This window comes from Aphelocoma coerulescens, chromosome 1 (assembly GCF_041296385.1).
Source record: "Aphelocoma coerulescens isolate FSJ_1873_10779 chromosome 1, UR_Acoe_1.0, whole genome shotgun sequence".
Classification (NCBI taxonomy): domain Eukaryota; kingdom Metazoa; phylum Chordata; class Aves; order Passeriformes; family Corvidae; genus Aphelocoma; species Aphelocoma coerulescens.
In genome coordinates, this window is record NC_091013.1 from 53,861,066 (window position 1) to 53,881,364 (window position 20,299).

A 20,299-nucleotide genomic window follows, 5' to 3' on the forward strand; every position below is an offset into this window, starting at 1 on the left:
TACAGTCCACCAAAAAATAATAAGAAAGAATCTTATTGGTCATAAGCAGATGAGAAATGCAAAATTCACATTGTCTGCAAAAATTTTTTTCCAGATAAGGCTTTTCTGGGGAGGGCGTCATGGGGCTGGTGGAGGGAGGAGGGAGCATTGTCCATTTTTTATCTAGGATATAAAGCTCTTAACTAAACCAGAAGCTAAAGTCTGAGTCAACCAAAAAAAACCCCAAATCCTTCTTATAAAGCAACAGTATTAACATCGATTTAATCAATAAGGTGCTGCTATATCATCCTTTACCCAAGTTCTTCCACTGTTGGACTGTTTCCCTCTATTATAATAGATCAGATATCCTCCTTATGTTTTCCGATGTTTGCTGCAATCTTTATTACAGGACTAGCAATTTACTGTTACTTTCATTCTAAATGTATTTTCATGTCCTTTGCACAGATAAGCTTTCTGTAGCTTTGAAGAAATAGGAATCATGTCATCATGTAATTTAGTACACCCAAGGTGCTTTCAAAACCCTGTGATTGCATACAACCATGACGATTTTTTACTTAGAGCACTCAGTCTGCTATACATGATTATTTTTAAACTAGCTATTCAAAAAAGATCTGAGGGCATCTCAAGGTTAATATAAGAAAAAAGAATGTACAAAAGAAACAATTCTTGCTTATTTGTTTCCCTACATTACAGATAATTTTTTTGTCTTCCCAGGAGTGTCAGTGTCAGTGGAATTCCTTCTCAATTCCCTGTGCCTGTCTGGTTCATTAGAAAAAACCACCCAGATTGTTTGTTATGATTCAGTATCTCCATGGGTGAATATTAAGGTAGCTGGATTTGATTATCTTCTTAGAAATATGGCCTTACAAGATCAATCTTAAAATTAAAATGGAAGAACTTGCTCGAAGAGCAATACAATGTCGATTTAAGTGGACAGCACTCTGAGCAGAGAATAAAATTATTTGTCCCTAGCAACAAACATCAGCAAAGGGTTCAGCTATGCAAATTAAGAAAATGACCCTAAAAGCAAAGAAGGTTCATAACTAGGTAGAAAAATGAAGTCAAAATCTGATATGTCCTCGTTTTGGTTTTCAAGATAAAACGTTTTTAAAAGCAAGTTAATATGATACAATGAAAATCTGCTTTGTGTGCAAACACTATGGAACAAAATGACAGATACTTTTATCAATAATTTTTCAAACACTGCAAAACAGATTAAATCAATTAAATTTTATTATTTCAAGTAATTGAAAACTACCCAGAAAGATGATCATTTTTTTGAAGGAAAATACATTTAGAAACATGTCCCTGTTTCCTAAGTGGGACCTCAATGCAGTCAACTTTAAAGTCAAATACAAAATTTTTCTGGAAAAAAATGTAGTAACTTTTTTCTAGATTTCTAAGTATTTCTCATTTTCTGCAAAAACTTCTCAATGTATGAGTATGGTTTTGTAATTAATGCACATGACTGAGTCCCAGAGGCTTGTGTTCTTGTTCATTTTTTTTTAACCAAAATCTAATCCCATCATGATTTTTTTTAAATTGCTTTTAGTCCCGTAATTGATTTTCCAGCATTATTCCCTTAAACATTATTCAAATTTCTCTCAAGTGTAATGAACTAAACTTCTGTTGAAATCAGTACCTCAAAAACACAGACCTCTACATCTTGCATCACCTTTTAGATCCTTCATTAGAAGTGAACTGATTTTATTCAAGTACATATTCTCAGGAATGCTAGACACCTACTGGTAAGTTAATTAAACTTCTCCACAACACATAAAAAGCAACTTACATTTATGTTTAGCTTTTTATAAAATGGCAATAGAACTGTTCAGAATATGTATAATGTATTGTAAAAAACAATGGTACTCAGCTTTTTATTTAAGTCAATTCTTCTTTTCAAATGCTTTGGAACTCTGTTTACTCACTCAACTTCTTAGTTTTAAAAAATCAAGTAGGAATCTACACTGTAAAAATCATTATGCTTTTCAAATTTATTTATGTAAAGAAAGGAGCTTTAAAATACAAGCTTTATTGAGGAAAAAAATACTTGCACCAGTTTTTTTTATTACTAACACTAGAAATAACAGAACAGAGTTTCTGCTGTGTACATGGATAATAAAACACACCTAATTATTTGCTTTATTTTACTCTCTTAGAACTTTCAGATGAAAAGATACTAGAAAATTGCCTTGACACTGTGGGCTGAGATTAAGGACTTTATTAGTGCTGTGTGTGGACATTATATGGAACTCAAACTTCCCATAAAATCTGATTGTGGACATGTTTCACATAGAGGCAAGAAAACTAGAGATACACTTGAGAAAGCATTGTATATTCACTCCAGGAGAGAATCAACTAGCAAAACATTTCAGATCTTATTTTTATTAGTTGAATGCTAAATTCTTATTTCCATATATAAGGCATTTTTTTTTAACTCATGTAAAATACACTTGATATAGTACAACAGACAGTTGAGACTCATGCAACTTTTGAACCAGGTATGTATTTCCTATAAGATTGTCACTGAATAATAACTAAAATTACAGGTATGGATTCAGAATTTTAAGTTTCTCTCACTTCTAGGTGAATCCTTAGGTATAATTTGCCTTTTATTTGTTTCTCTGTTCCTAAATACCTCTGATACTATCATCCCAGGTGGCACTAGAAATATTTCTACTTACAATATTCATGATCTAGTGGAGAAGGTACTCAGCTGTGGGATAGGAGAGCTAAACTGTGTCTGTCTCTTCCTCATACATTAGAAGGTAGATTCCTAATCCATGAGTGACTGCTTTCACTGTACAAGTATTATGAAAAAACACTCACACTTCTCCATTATATGCCAGTCTCACAGAAGGACCAAGATCACAAATGGATGTGTACACATAAAAAACTGGGATAAACCTTATAGCAGCCTTCCAGTACCTAAAGGGAGCTTATCAAAGAAAAGGGACAACAACTTTTTACACAGGCAGATACTGATAAGACAAGGGGAAATGATTTTAAGCTAAAAGAGGGGAGATTTATGCTAATTTTTAGGAAGAAATTCTTTTCTCATAGGAGAGTGCAGCACTAGAACTGATTGCCCAGAGAAGTCGTGGATGTCTGGAAGTGTCCAAAGCCAGGTTGGACGGGGTCCTAAGCAACCTGATCCAGTGGATGGTATTCCTGCCCATGGTAAAGGGAGTGGAATTGCCTAGATGATCTTTCAGGTGTGCTTATAACCCAAATCATTCTGTGATTCTGTGATTTCCTGTGATCCTCTGTACTCCAATAGGAAGAAGTAGAAACCAAAGACAAACAATGTTCTCTGAAGGCATTGCAAGAGCAGATACATTAAGTGGAAAGGCAAAGAATCAAAATTATATGGATTGATTTATTCACCCCTGCATCTCATCTAGGTTGTCTGCCTGTTCATTGACTGCACAGGATATTTATTCAGTTAAATTCAACTGACCATACCACCCTCTGTGGGACTCACAATCTAAAATTCTAGAGGGGCATTCTTCCTCTTCTGAGCAAAAGATATAATATCCTGTATTACATTTATCAGAATGAATACTGCATCTGCATGGATCCAGAGTTGTTAAGGCTTAATATTATTTCTTATTCTCATTGAAACCCTGCAGAACTACAGTGTGCTGCTTTCTCATAGATATAATCATTGTCTAACAACTCAGGTAAGATAACTTTATTGCCTCACATATCCTATGAACTATAACACTGTACTACTGTACTACTACATTGATCCTTGCAGTTTTCAGCTGTTCGACTAGCTGGACATCCAACTTATCTTCCTGTTTATGGCCTCAACCAGCTACTCATTCGGCTCTGAGCAGGCTCAGATAATGAAGACAACAGAAACAGATACTAAGTGCCTGTATCAAATGTGTCAGAGCAGACAGAAGTACAAAGCAAGTAATTTCAATAGATTGTAAATCAGTTTATTCCCCAGTTATCAACTTTCAAATCATTCTTAAACACCTGGGTCCTTCTCTAACACGTTCCTGAAATATGCCTCATTGTATTGTAAAGAGAAGAATCTGGTTGACTGTGAGATTTTATTCATATATGGCTACCTGAAAAATGAACAAAAGCTACTAGACAGTAAAAGTAATTATTGTTCTGTTTTAATATAGTGAAAATGAGAACAAAATTTGTGTTTTCATCTAAAGTACTTGATTTTGTATCTGATTTCAAAGCAAGAAGTCCTGCCACTTAAGTATGGTAAAATTGCAGCTTCTCTTGGCTGAACTTTTGGAAACAATTCCTTATGGCATTTTTAAAATTGCTTAGACAATTTAGTGTTTGCTTATCCATCCTATTTGTTTTAAGTAAGTCCCAGAATGAATTTGCTTTTTTAATGTAAGAAGAATTCTTGTTATCTGAAGTTGCATGGTCTGTTCTTATGTGCATTTTTTCTTATCATGAAAGAACCTATTCCTGCAATTCATTAAAAACTCCAATTTATTTTTCTCCTAGCAGTATTATCATTCCCTTTGTTATCATTACCTTTACTAATCATTACCTTTGTTATACAATTTTTGTTCATACATTCATTTGTTCATTTTTTGTTATTTCAGTCTGTGATTCTGTAACCTAAAATTGTGCTCATTTTTCAAGAGTAAATTCTACACTAGATGACATTTGACTTACCTCTTCTGAAATAAATTATGTAAGACATATTAAAGAGCATGAAGCTAATTGTATGTTGCTCTTTTTTGTCTTTGAAATTATTTCTAGAGAGTAGTGTAACAAAATCTGAGGTTCAGCATACTCACAGACTCTGCATTTTGTTATTTTCATAATTTTATTTTAAATTTAGTATAAAGCATTTTCCAGAGTTGGTGGTACATTTAGATCTTGCAGAAACACATAATAAGGAAAATATAAAGAACTGCTTTTCTTTGGAGTGATGAGGAGATTAAAGACATACAATCCTTCTGATTAATAATATGTATATGTGCTTAGTTCCTTCACTCTGAAGAAAAATTTGTTTGTCTTTAGTTTCTTCAACTGATGCCTTTTCCTGGTCTTAAAATCAAGAATCAAACATGGTTAGAAGGGAAAAAGGGGTGTTACCTCAGTATTTATTTTAAGGATCCTTAGGTGCACTACGTCCAGGTCGAATGCACCCCAATGCCCACTGCAATGCACACCCCAAAAGATCTGGTGTAACATTATAGGTCTTACTAATTAGCATATCTATCAAAGATTCCCCAATGAGAGGCTTGAGTGAGCCCCCCTCCCCAAGGAGCCTTCCCCTGGATGGTTCTATCTTAGTTTACAGAATGTGTTCTGGAGAGGACCTTGGGTTCTGGGCCTTCTAAGATGTTTAGTCTCTTAACAAAATAAGAATGTAGGCTAAAAAGTACTATGAATACAAAAAGTTAAGGTATATAAAAGGGGTATAAAAGAAGAGGCAAAAAATCATCATGGCAATACAACCAGAAAGGAAAACAGCAACAAAACCTACAAATATAGCATCCATGTGATCACATGGAAAGGCTTGAAACAGATTTTCTAAAATTTTTCATGATACTACTCAAAAAGAGTCTAAAGGTAGTAAATAATGATATGATACAATTTTTGGTGGCCTAGTTTCTGGCATAGTCCACAAGTGACAAAGGCTGGTGAAACAAATGAGGGTGATTTGATGTCTGAACCGTACATATTTGTTTAGATTTTTTTCAGGAATCTGCATGGAAGAGATGGTAGGTGTCCATTGAGATAATTTTCAGTAGTTAAACCTGTGTGATTTGTATATTTTACTTGTTTGATTTGCAGGGGGTGTGTGTGAAATTTCGGTATTCTTATAGATTTATGTATATTTCTCTATGTTACTTATGTTACAAAAATCAAAAAAGGCTATTACTATTTATGCGTATTATGGTGTTATTTGATAAATACCATTAGAACTTTAAAATATTAGCTGTGCCCTGAAAGAAACCGTTTTACTTCAACATCACTATGCAAAATGAAAGGTAGGAATGTGATTAAAAAGAATAAAATATTCCAAAAAAAAGAAGGAAGCAAATGTTGACACAGACTCAAGAGAGAGAGTCTGTAAAAAAGACTTTGTTTGCTCAGGGAAATCACTATTTAGCCAGCTGGAGTCTAAGTTCCCACCAGCTTCTCCTGTACTCACAACTTTAAAATCATGAGAGGAGCAATTCTTCGTAAGGCACTTTACACAAGAGTATGCTCAGTTTAAATTTAGTATTAATATGCTGGAAATTATTTGAGATAGTCAATTCATCTTGTGTCACAGTGTTCTTGCACTAGCTAGATAAAGGAAGCATAAGAGAGAGGAAGTAAGAATTCAGCTATCATTCTCTAAGGATCCTGTGCAACTAAAGAGCCAAGTAAAGAGGAAGGAGAGAGAGGAAATAATGAAGAGATCTTAAAACTGAGATATAAAGCCAGGGATAGATGAGAGAAGAAAAGTTGAGTAATTCCTCTCATCTTCAATATGTACAGTGATACAGGGAAAACTGAGGCACTGGGTTGTGTACGCTTATGATTTGTTGTTTTGCTATCTTCTCAAGCTATTTTAGAATTTTAGAAGAGGCTTGGGGCTACTTAAAAAAAAAAAAAAAGCAGCTTGAGACCACTTTTCAAAACACAATATCAACTTTTCTTCAGTTATTGCATGTCACTGTAAATTGTATCTCATTATGCCAGCATATTCTGGGAAAGGATTTTTGGGCAACTTAGTGTCTGTGGCATTTAAGTAAAACCTTATAAAATTAAGGCCTTGTTGCCTTTGTAAAATTATGGCTCAGGCCTGTTACTTCGGCTAGAGGAGGACTGTGAGAAAAGTCCATGAGAAGACAAACAATTAGTTTTCACCCATGAGAATGTAGTATGAATAGAAGCATGAAAGTTAAATAGAAGGAGAAAAACAGCAACATATCTGCACCTGTTATTTTTCTGAATGCTTGAATGCTTATGCTATAGGTAGCCAATGGTAGTATATTGACGTTAATAATAGCCAATGAGTCTATTTAGCAGCCAGTGAATCTGTAACATGAATGATAACATACAAAAGGTGTATAAAAGAGGCTGCTTTGTTTAATAAACAGGTTTTTGCCATTTGTCCAAGGCCCTGTCTGTGTGTTGTGCCGCCCCAACAGTGACAAGTGTCTATAGAGGAAGTAGTGAAAAGGGTCTAAAACAGGTGATTGCACTTCACGGATAGTCTGTGTGAGATTTATTTGACATTGCTTAAGAAATTTGTGACACAGTCACCTGGGTTCCCTCATAGCTCATTCACAGAAATATTTCCAGTTTAAAATGACCTATTTTAATCATATCACATTCATCTGTGCCTGGAGAAAGGGACAAAGTCAAGGCAGGCAATACTTTACTGTAGGTCATGCTCTAGCTTGAAGATTTTGGGCCCAGAGGATAAGACTCACACAGAGAAATTTACTAAGTGTGGCCTACTGTAAGGTTTCCTCTGAAAGATTAAAGCTTCCAGCATTGCCTCTAGTGCATTTAGTAAAAGGAGAATGAGACACTTCTGAGAAAATCACCGAGTCCTGTGCTGCAAACCCTATAACCACCTCTAAATGAAATAAGGCCTTTTAATAAAATGGTTCAGGCACACTCACAGACATAATGTGATTAGTAATTTATTTGAAATAGATTTCGAAAGTAATTTATATAGACAAAATACTGTACATGATGCAGTTATAAGATTATTCAGTTTCATATTTTTCCATATTTTTCTTTGAATGATGAGATTAAAGTAAATTAAAATAAATGTCATTCTTATACTGCTTGGATTTATTTTTCTTTTTAACTAAGTCTTTATATCCAATGTCAGTGTTCTCAGAAAAGTTTCAGAGTTTCAGAGAGTTCAATATCTTTTCAGAAAATATAACTCCTTATGGCACTAGAAATTTCACACACACGCACAAAAGAAATGAATTTTTTCTAATTTTTGCAATGAGAGAGTAACTGTTTCTCCAGTTTCCTACTCCGTGATTTCTGTCAGTTTTCATCATGTCTTTTAGAAAACTAAACATTTGGATTAATGTTTTCCATTTCCCATGCAGATGATTCTATCTGATTATAGTAAACATTTAAATGCCAAAGACAAAATAAATTAGGGCCATATTTGTACTATTAGGTTCCTGATATGGACCCCTAGATTCTCATCCCAAATGTCCAGACTAGAAGGAGTGTGTCATAGCTCCTTGACACATGTGTACCTGAGGAATCAGAAAGAGATGTAGCTGTGGGATTCAAGAGGGAAAGGCAATTGACAATGAAAGCACTAATGTGCATTTACCTGAGAATGTACGGTCAGGACATGGTCGGAGAGGATGGCATGAGCTTGAAATCTTTTCCGTATCTGGTAGCTTGGATATGGTGTACAAGTTTCAGGCTACAGATATCTTGAATCTTTAACTACTGGCACAGAAAAGATGCTGAGGTTTTTGGAGGGAAATAAGAGATTGCAGAATACTGTAGAATATTTTCTTAAGTTTAAGCAATGCTTAGAATCCGAGCAGAGGGGGAAGGTGCACCAGTGCATATATGCTGGTGTTCTTATGTTAACATTCTGATAGAAATGTAACAGAATATTATAGCAGTACAGAGCAGCAAATTATTTACCTCTTAGAAGCAAATAGAGCCTTTGACTTCCTGTGGTTTACTGTCACATGAGTTAGGAATTTAGAATCTAAACAAATATTGTTAATGTTTGACACTAGGTGAAATACATTGCCTTGTGATCAGACTAAACCAGTTAACAGTGTCTCTGGCCTTGGATTCTAATACTCTGTTCAAGTCACTGTCCCAGTTAGTTCAGTGTGCTCTTTCCAATAATGACAAATTAATGACTTTTTGAAGAAGAATAGTTAACCCATACCAAATCTCACAAACTATAAATTATTATGGGTATCAGGGGAAAAAACCCACCTTTTTCAGCTCCAGTAAGAAAGTGAATTTTCTGTTTGTTCAAGAAAATGAGTTAATTTATTTCAGTAAATTATCAGATAATATGTTTTTGTTTCATACCCAGCTGTTGCATATGGAGTAATGGACTTAACTCACAAGAGAGAAGAGACTGTGTACTTTGCTGATACAAAGTAGTGATTTAACAAAATCTAATATCAATGAGACAAAGGTTTAACAAGGTTTGATGCCAAGGTACACTTGACTATTTACTGCACAGAGAACGGGGTCAGATAAAACTGTCAGGGAGTACCACCCATCAAGTTGTGGTTCTGGAAGGATGCCCTTGCTTTGTAAACCTCATCTCAGAGAGGCATCTAGATGTAGCTGGATCCAATCCTAGGCCAAAAGCTGGTCAATGGTTTATGTCTATAAAATTACATGTGCACAATCAATCCTTTATATAACTTAGTTAAGGTTTCAAATTAAACAGGCTATTAATCTGGGAATCTATTGTATCAAGGAATGTCTCAGCCTCAAGGAATAACCTTGAGAAGCATCCGTAGTCAAGGGGACATCCTGGTCTGAAGCCCAGGGCTGTGCAGGAGAGCTCAGCAGGCCCAGGCTGTCCACTAGTTACAAATTAATGATTCACTTATATTTGCATACCTACAAGAGATCTGGATCATTGCATCCAGACAACCCCTGGAAATGTTGTCATCGGTTCCCCAAAGTTCAGAGTAAGCTGGATGCAGTCATCACAGACCCCACTGGTTGTCACGGCTTAAGTGACCTTTTAAAGAATTGCAGTGACCTTTTAAAGAATTGCCTAGTGTTTCATTTCTTGTATATTGGACCAAGAGATGTTTATCTTGTCATACATATACATATACATATACATATACATATACATATGCATATGCATATACATATACCTATGCATATACATATATATACTTGCTTACTTGTTCTCTACAGTGTGTCATAGTCCTTCATTACAAAGAAAACATTTAACATTACGTGACTCACATATTTGGGTTTGTGAACACCAACCAACAAAGATTAAGGATGAGTTAATGATATCTGCTCTCCAGTTTTGTAACCTCTCTCATTGCTGGAACTCCAGGTGCTATGTAGGACTTGTTCATTCAGCCTGTGAGAGTGGTAGGTGTTATCAGCCTTCCCTTCACCTACCTCTGCAAGTACTGAAGAACACACAAGGCCATTACATAAGAAGTTGAGGCGAAGTTCTAGAAGAATAGCACATTCAGTTGAAACCCAAGGAGAAGTAGATAGATAGAACCTATTTACCCAAGCTGGAATGAAGCCATGACAGCAGGAACTAGTCTAATGAAGTGTACAATGGGATCTTAAGTTGCCTGATTCTCTGAGATCATACAAATGATGACGTATCAAGTGGCACTAAACATCTTACTCCCAAAGGACTGAGGGCAAGCTTGTGTCTGCTACCAAAATACAGAGTCAAGCATAGGCCAAGAAGCATTAGAATCATATGGTTCTTACCTTGAACAGCCCCTATTTCACTATTCCATTCTTATTTATGTATCTCAGTGGCTTTGAGTCTTCTATAAATATTATAGTGTGTTAGGAACTGCATGAAGCTCTTATGGATGGAATCCATCACATCTGATTTCAGCCATTTGAAGTTTAGTCACCTAGATTTATCTCTTTGTTCAGTAGAATCATCTCTCTCCCTCTCTCCCTATCATTCCTCATTAGTTGACCACCTCACTAGATAACTAAACTCTAGATGGCTAACCTCAGAAGAAAGGAACTACCTGCTGAGGGACTGACCTCTCCTGAAGGCCTTGCAATCAAAATATTAAAATAAAAAGAAAAAACCCCACCAGAACCAAAACAAACAAACAAACAAAAACAAGAAAAAAATTGTATAAAGAAAAGACAAGAAGTATAGAGTACCAAATATCTTACTTCAAGATAACTTTTCTTAGAACTGTAGAAAAGGTTGGATTACACTTTACCTTGCCAATAGAGTGTTTTGTAGTTTGACTGTTTCAGTTTTATTTTGTAGGGATTGAGAGAAGGGTGTGTTTCCATGGTAAATCTTGTTTAAAAGGACGGCTTTTTTGTTCCTAATAACTTCATTTTTAATAGTGTATCACAGTGGAAACAAATCATGCTCGGTGTGTATGTGTCCTGGAAACCATAGTCTCAGGAGTATGTTGTTTGATATTTTATGTAAAAACACAAGTGTATCTCAATTCTGTGCTCGCTGTACAGAAGTCCATATGAAAAGAAAAACAACAAAAAAAGCATGGTTTAAATCTAATGTTCATTCTTGTAATACACAATATTTTTATAGGCAGGCATGTCAAAAAATAAATGGGTATGATACCTATCTGCTACCATTTGATACTCATTCCTTGAAATATGTTTTAAGAGCAGAATTAGGATACATGCGCTGCTGATGTTCAGAATGCATTTGCTGGAAAAGTTATGTCAGATTTCATAAGTGAAAATATTTCAACATACAATACAAAGGGAAATAAATGGGAAGAAGGATTCCCAATTTTATACTTCTCATTACTTTAAAAAATATTAACTTTCTGTTACTATATACTAGCAAGATGTTAGGCTTATTGATAGTTACATGCAAATGTCATCTGGAAATGGATGGTGTCTAAGAGGACGCATATTTTGAGGGGTCATGTATCCTTGCCCTCTTCTTGCTTTGTTACCTAGATACTTGGTTTTTGCTGCCATGTCAAACCTAAAATTTTAGGCTAGACGGACCTTCAGTCTTGCCCCTTTTTATATTAAGAACTTAAACCTATTCTGTATCTTCTGTATCTGAATCATTACACACATTCAGTTCCAAAAAATGTGGAAAATAAATGGAACTATTTTTCTTGTGCAAGTAACCACAAAGCAAATGAACATAACTGTGACATTTCACATACCTTTGAAATTATTACATGTGAAGATTAAAAATTAATAAATATTATATTGATAACATTAAAACAAGATTAAAAACTAAATCTAAAAAAATTAAAAAACAAGTAAGCTAAGAAAATCTGATGCTAAATAAAATTTAATTTTTGCCAAAAACCTTGTCTGCAATTCATAGAATATAAAAGTCATATCATTAGTGATGACATACTTGTTCTAAACCTCTACTTGCAACATAACTCCTGCATTACAATGGAATGTGTTCTACAAAATTTCATTGGAGACAGACGTTTTTGTTCAATTAACTGGGAAATATTCTAGAAATGTAGTTCTTCTCTCTCTGTGACCTTGAACACTAAAGAAGTTGGTGTTAGATAAATAGAGCAAGAATGGATAAACAATCTTTGCAATTTTATAACAATAAATGAAGAATGACAGTTCAGTGTTATGATAAGAGTCTCTGGGGCACTTCTTTATTTGCTTGGTTGTTTAATACAAACATCTTCATGATAAATGCTGTATGCCTATGGACATAATGTGTTCAGGAAGTTTCTATACTAGAGAGCAATTCACATATTTACGAACTAAAAGGGAAGATTCAATAAAAATGTTTTAATTATAAAATATATAAAGATGTAAAATAAAGAGGCATTGCAAACATGGAATTCAGCCAAATACCACAAAATGCCATTTGCTGTAGTGTTAATCAGTTAGTTACAAGAAATATTTCCTATATTTTAATTTATTTCTTGCCACAGAAGTGGGTCTGCAAAAAAGATAGGTAAAAATGTTTAACCATTATGATGGCATTTAGATTGCTCAGTAACAGTTTTGACATCTAAAGTTTCCTAATTTTTTCTAATTGAATACATTTAATGGGATGCCAAATGTTCTCCATGTCATTTGTAAACAATGAAGATAGACAGTCCAGAGGATGGTTCAGCTCACTAAACAGTCATTTTTAGGTTTCCACTGATTATGGAAAAAGTGGCCGTGCTCCTTGTTTTGGTGCTTCAGTGAGGCATGTAAATTTCAGTAGGGTACATCTATAATTTTTTATATGCTTGCCTTTAAGGATAAGTGGAAGCACATTTTTAAAAGACAAGTTATAATTCTCTGATGTGTTGAAATACCAAAAAAACATCAGAGAGGGCAAAGATCCACAAAATACATATGGTTATAGTGTATGTCAATTTCTAATGCATTTTAACCTTCTATATTTTTGCAGCTCTGTTCCTGGCACAGAGATATTGGCTTTTTAGTAGGGACAGAGCTTCATGACAAGCATTTTAAAATTATGGGTTACTGGAGGTTTGTGAACTACTTATTGTATTAATACTGAGTTGAGCAGTTTTCTTCTTTGAGTTTTTTTGTTTTGGTTTGGTCTGGGGTTGGGTTTTTTTGTTTTTGTTGTTGTTTGGTTGGATTGGGTTGTATTTGTTTTGTTTTGTTTTGAATTTTTGTTTTATTATTTCCTTTGAATAATATTTCCTTTTTATTTTGAATATATTGGAAATATGGATACAGTTCATTAGCACTTCATACAGCAGGATTTGGAAAGGAAATTTGTGTCAAAGAGGCTGAAGATAGGCAAGGAGACATAAAGGAGAGGAAAATAACCAAGTCTATCATGGAAAAATGAAATCAAGTCAGGACTGGGAAGACAAGTAGACAAGAGTGGGAACACCAAATAAGAAACTATGCAGCCTTGATACTGTCCCATTCTGATATGGTATTTAATTAAAGACCTTTTTTTCTACTATATCCCCACCTCATTCAGGCTGAAGGACAGTGGCTCAGGAAACTGCAGCTATTCCATGATTTGTTTCATCCTCATTGTTCAGTGTGTGTCCCTAGGTGTTATTTACTGCATGATATTGAAACCCCTCTTTGTACACAGAATTATTAATTTCCTCATAGACTCATTCCAACCTTCACTTCAGCTGATTCAGCCCTTAGCTATATTCAGTCCCTGCCCATTAACTAAAATGCACCTTCTGATTTACTCTTTTCCCAGCTCTCCCCCTCAAATCATTCTTCCAGCCCCACTAAATAGTTCACAGAGAATGGAGCTGCTGACTCCCAAGGCTGTAAAGGAATGAGCCTTTTTATTTTATTAATGCTCACTAATGGGTTTATTAATGCTCTGTAGGTATTTAATTTCATTGGTTTATGTTTCCTCTTAAGAGCACACACTGTCCTCCTGAGCTGTGCTGTATTTTGTATTGGCTGGCTAGTGAAGAAGTTCATTTTTCCTGTGCCATTACTGCCATCTGCCTTGTCAGGCCTTTCTTGAAAATGAAGATGTGTCTCAACAACTTTGCCCTTGGTTAAATAAATAAGCCATAACCATAGCTGTAACATCATTATCTGAGTATGAGTCTGAAGGTCTTGCAATTTATTATGGTGATTCAGCCATTACATTGCAACTTGACTTTATTGTATTCACCTTGCTGCATAACAGCATCTGCACAGCACTTGTGGTGGTACTGGGAAAAGGCTCTTCAACTCTACAACTGCAAATCTATTTTAAGATTCTTCCCCTCCCACACAAACACCTCTTTAGTCTTTCTTGCTTTCAAAATCTCGGTCCTTGGACTCTTTGTTTTGCCTGTTTGAGCTCCTTCCTGCTCACTGACTTTTAAGCAGAAAGCACTGAAAGATACCAAAAGTGGTGTGTGCAGTGACAACACAGATGGTATTTCTGAAAAGAGAAATTAGGGGTGGAACACTGTAACAGACATCTAGTACCAGCATTACTTAGGAGAAGAGGAAACACATTCTCAACTGATATAATTATGATCGCTTCCGGTCAATTAATCTTTAAAATTATTAATATTTTATCTGTATTGTCAAGCTTAATTGTAGGATTCAAAGTCCTTGAGAAGAAACAGCAAATAGTAATAACGATAACATTGCATTTCATTTCCATGCACCATATGTTGACCTAATGCTGTACAACACAGATATAGTGAGATTCCTTGAAAACAACACATTTATAATCTGTGCATGAATTATTTTATTCACAGTCTTGCCTCTACCTGACAACAAAATTAACTGACAAAATTTACCATTTGAAAAAAATGAAGGTGGCACTGTACATCCTTTGGGAAATTTGTGTCTAGCTAAATACAAGACTCTGAAAATAGGGGAGACCAGAGTTATGCACATGGTAACTCAAGCCTAGTTGTTGTCTTTGGGCAAAGTCACAATACACATATAATACACACAGTCATTCAGCTCTTGCAGATGGTGTGAACACTAGGGGTTTAAGTCACATTTACTTTTTAAGAGTCCTTACACCATCATTTTGCTAGGCTGAATTTTTGTTGAGATAAGCAACATTCTATACCATGCAGGAGGGTCAGACTTCTGGCATATGCACTTAAACACTGAATTTCCTTTATGAAAACAAACCAAAACCCCCCAAAAACACCCCCAAAACAAACAAACAAACAACCTTCCCCCAAAAGCAAACCACAGATTAAATTGATAATACTTTTGGTGATTTTTATGAGTTATTTAGATATCTTTTGGGGGTTTCTTTGATTAGTCCAGTGAAACAGACTTGCAACATTATACTGAAACATTAATTTCTTATCATGACCTCTTGACAGTACTCAGAATGAATTAACAGAAGTATTATACATCTGTATAATCAAGAAAAGTAAAAAACAAGAAACCATAAAAAGGGGAAAAGTCAGTCTTAGAAATCTTCTTTTTATGGGCTTTGAAAATAATGTGTCCATATGTGGCTATGACTCAACAGTGAACTGTATAGTTTCTTGAACAAGAGAAATCACCTTTGATCTGTGCTAAATACACCTTCAGCTACTGTTTTCAGATTTGAACATTTAAGCCAATCTCTTTTAAGTAAAATCATGTGCTGAAAAGTATGTCGGGTTTTTTTTTTCTCTCAGTATTCCTGCTTATCTGTTTTAATAAAATAGTGTAACTTGTTCTCAGTACTTTTTCATCCATTATTGTTTCTCAGAAAGAGATTTTCTTTGCATCATGTTTTCCACAGATATTTACATTTCTGAATATACAGTTAACATTATAACTATTTTTTCTTCTTTACTTCATCTGTTTGCCCTACAGAATTTTCTTCTGATTTAGGTATGTTTTGTAATCAGCTGCTCTTTACCACTTCTTTGCTCCAATATCTTTCATGTCAAACTGAAAATATATATGCTTTACAAACTTAAATACTCACTCTACTTTACATCTTTTTATATTTCAATTCTTTTTATCATTACTGGATGCTTTGTCATACTGTCTGTATTGAGTTTCTTTTGGTCAATGATATCCACTTTCTTCCCAGAAGCAAATTCTATACCTTATGCTTTAATAAAATTACTCTGTCCATAGTAATTTTTTGTTTAGTGATTACTTTCTAATTGCAAGTACCTCATCTTTTTCTTTCCTGGATGGCTGCCTTCAGCCTTGTTAAATTTGCTCTTATTTAAATATAGCCCTTTTTTGTTTCCATTACTGTGTTTGAATCCTGTTTTTTCCACTGTCTAACCATTCTTTAAAATTGTTCTTCAGCAAATCTTTCCATTAAAGAATTATCTCCATTTTGCCCCATGAAAGTGTCAACCACATTCCTGCATATATTTATGCTTTAAGACAAATTTAGCATTATTTAAACAGAGATGGTAATATCTCTCTGTTTCTCTACTCCTACCAGTTTAATATTTTCTGCAGATCTGCTGATGTACTTTCTTCTGATTCTCAGGTTGTTAGTGAAAGTAAAGAGAATCCAGTCCAGTATTAATACTTAAAGAATGCCCAGGTACTGAAATGAGACTGATCACCTTCTCTAGATTCTCCTTATTGCCACTCCTGTAGATGACTCTGTGATATTTTCATTTCTGAAGACATCAAGATACTTCTGTCTTTCAAAGACGAGAAAGAGTAGTGTTGTAATGATGTCAGCAAAGTCCTTCAAAGCCCATGCCTTTATCCCGTCAGATGCATGTCAGGGCAAAATGTGCCATTTAGATGTCCAATTGATTTAAAATTCCAAGATTTGTATTAGCATTGCTTTATTGCCAGCTCTTTATATTCAATCCACACTATTTTATCCTATTTTTTTTTCTTTCTTATGATCTGGCAGTTTTTTATTTATTTAAGCTTCGCAATTGAAAGCTAACTAAGCAGTTAAATACTTTTGTTTGCTACTGTTACACTTCGCTTCTAAGCAAGAACATGTTTTATGTTCTAGGTTGGACAAGGTAACTTAGAAACAGCATATGATTTCCACATACCTGACCCTGTATTTTTCTATATCCCCTGTTTTGCTTTTCTGCTGTGTTGTTACTACAGTCATTACTTGCTTTAATTTTTTTTTTCACATTAATCTTGTTACTATTTGTGGTAAAAAGCAAAAAACATATGAGATATCAGTAGCCTGCATTCTTAGTCCTAACTTAACCTTGAGTTCTGTCAATTCACATGTATGTGGATTTGGCATTGATTATTTTGCTAGACTGTTTATAACAGAATATTTTAAAAAAATAGATTATGGTATTTTCTCTTATGTAAGAAGGTCAAAGAGTATATAAGAACAGGAAAATGTTAGTCTTATTGAATCCTAAAAATATTGGGAATCTGGGTACCTAGAGAAATTTTGAATAACAAAACCTTGAAAAATAAGTCAAGGTAAACCAAGAAAACCAGGGTTGGTTTTATATCTTTTCTGAATTTTGACTCTACATGGAATTTCCAAATTTTTGTGTACCAAGAAAGAAAGTGTAGCATAGAAATACGTGTTTTTTTTAAAAAAAATCTGATGGTGGGTATGCCAACATGCCAGCATAAATTAGTCAGAAATCTGTTGATCATACAGAAAGTAACTCTAAAACTTCTGTCTGAGTCTTAGATGCCCAGACTACAGGTGTGGAAAGTAGAATTTCATTTTATAAATGGAATGATCAACATTATCTGTATTTCTGCCTACCATAATGTAAAATTTAAAATGTGTATAAAATTATTTTATTTAACATATTTGGTGTTAAATTGCTAAAAACATGACACAAAGCCTCTGAATGTAAAAAACATGGTTTCTTAGAACAAAACTAGGAAATACAAATAATTAATTACTGAGAAAGTAAATGCCATTCTCAGTTTGCCTTCATACATTGCCTACGAATAAAGTAGGTATAGTTGGCATAAAGAATTTTATAAGAAAAGAAGATATTCTCACTTATTTAGTTGACATAAATCACTACAATGAAAATCTTCAAGAAAAAATACTTTATATATTTTTCCATATAAAATCACAGTGTAATCATTTAAATTAAAATTATTTGCAGAATTGCTAGTTCATGTGAAGTCCATTTTTAGAAGTTATTATTTCAGCAGATTTTTCTTATATTTCTATTCTTTTATTGCTTATATAAAATAAGCTTGTGAGTTTCTAACATTAGCTAAAACTCAAAAATATCTTGCTTAGTGAATAAAATTTTTTCTCCTCCACTGAAGCTGAAAAAATATAGAAATTAGTTCACTATACTACGATAGTGAACCATTATTCATCCATTTATCTATCAAAAATACAGGAAGGTACATAAACCCATGAACATAATGTGAAACTATCTTAATCACAGGAAACCTTTTTAATAGCACTTCTTTCCTCCCCTGGGCCAAACAAAGATAATTCCAAGGATCTTTACAACATTCTCTTATGTGAAGGTCTTTGTCCCTAACCCTAACCCTTGTCACTTAGATTTTATAATTTTAAGTTGAAGGGATGACTTAGAAACATCCTAGCATGTCGTCTTTAAATACACAAGCCATCCAGACACCTAGAAAAAAAGCTTAGAGGATTTTTGCTATCATGAAACATCAGTAGCATAACTAACTTTGATAAATTGACTTTTTGAGACTTATATCCTACTTCAAGCTGCTGACTTGCTGAAATCAGACATTTGATAAAATTCTTCCTGAAAGTTTGGTCAGAAATGATGAATTCCTAGCTTATCTTTCTGTTTGGAGTATAGAAAACACCTTCTTCAAAAAAAGAGTTTTCTTCACCAGAAAATTATATACTTTAAGTCTCCTTCTTTTATTATAACTAAACAATTCTAGAACTCAAAGTCATGAAATCACAGAAATTTGACCATTAGTGGGAGTGAAAAGTAACCATAAAAGGGATCAAACCCACCAGATTTTGGTTCTTGGCCAAAATATCCAGTTTGATAAAAACATTTTATTGGGATTATTTTGGTGGTGGTGGTTGTTTGGTTGGTTTGGAGTTTTTTTTATCCCTGCATTTTGTTCCACTTATGATCTTATCTATTGCTATGATTACTCATTCCAGGAACAGAACATCTCCCAGGTAAATTGTTGATAACAAAAATTATGACTAGTTTTTGTATTTATTTTGATGAGTCTTTAAAAATTATATTTTAATGGGGTTTGTTTGGTTAATTACGATCATAGGATTTCTCTCATATACGTTTAGCCAATGAATGTTAGATAACTAAACTAGGTCAGCTGGTTATTTTTATGATTAAAATTTTATGATTTGTTGATCCCAGTTATCTACTTCCATGGCTCCCAAGAAGTACCTGGACAGTGCTTATATTATTAATATCCCATTTCTGAAATGAAGGCTGATTAAGAATACACAACAGTAAACACAGAGTCTAGTACGTGCTCTAGATGAGAACTCATTAACTTTTCATTAAACACACTGTTTCTAGTAGAAATACATTTTCTGATACATTGTAAGATCATTTGTTGTATATTCCTGTTAAACTGACAATTTTCTGTAGTCAGATAACCCTCCCCCTCCTCCCTCCAGCTATTTTCTCATTTCCAGCTCTTCTCTTACTCTCTAAAGGCATGAGTATGCTGCTGCACTGTTAATTTTTATCTCATTTTTGTCTCAAATTATCAGAAACATCTAATTCTTGTACTATGGTATATTAAAGCTCTCCACCAGAGAGGGTACTTTATAAGCAAACTGGGTTTTTTTCTGTGTGCTTTTGGGCATTTTGTTTTGTTTCTCCAAAAATCATTTTCCTCCTCTCTTGTCTTGAGTAAGCTTGATTCTCTTCAAATACTAAAAAAACGTAAATTTAACTGAAAACATCATCATCCAGCAGTTTTATGTTTGATACACAACTCAATAAAATGAACCTGTGATTAGTCAATGGGATCTTTTTTCGTCTTTCTTTATGACTTTTAAAGTTTTTTTTCTAAGAGAAACTTTGAAATGTCTTGATTTAATCTCAGGCTCTGCTCTTACCCCTGTAGCTTATTCCCTTTAAGTTTTGTAATGTTTGACAAAATTTTGAATGACTTGCAACAGAATTCCAGGATTCAACCTTCATGATTCAGGAGCTAGAGGAATTAAAATTTTAAATTTTATCAAGGACATGAAGCACAGACAGTATCCATCACTTAAATTCCAGTGGAAAATCCTTAAAAAACGAGACAGAACTGC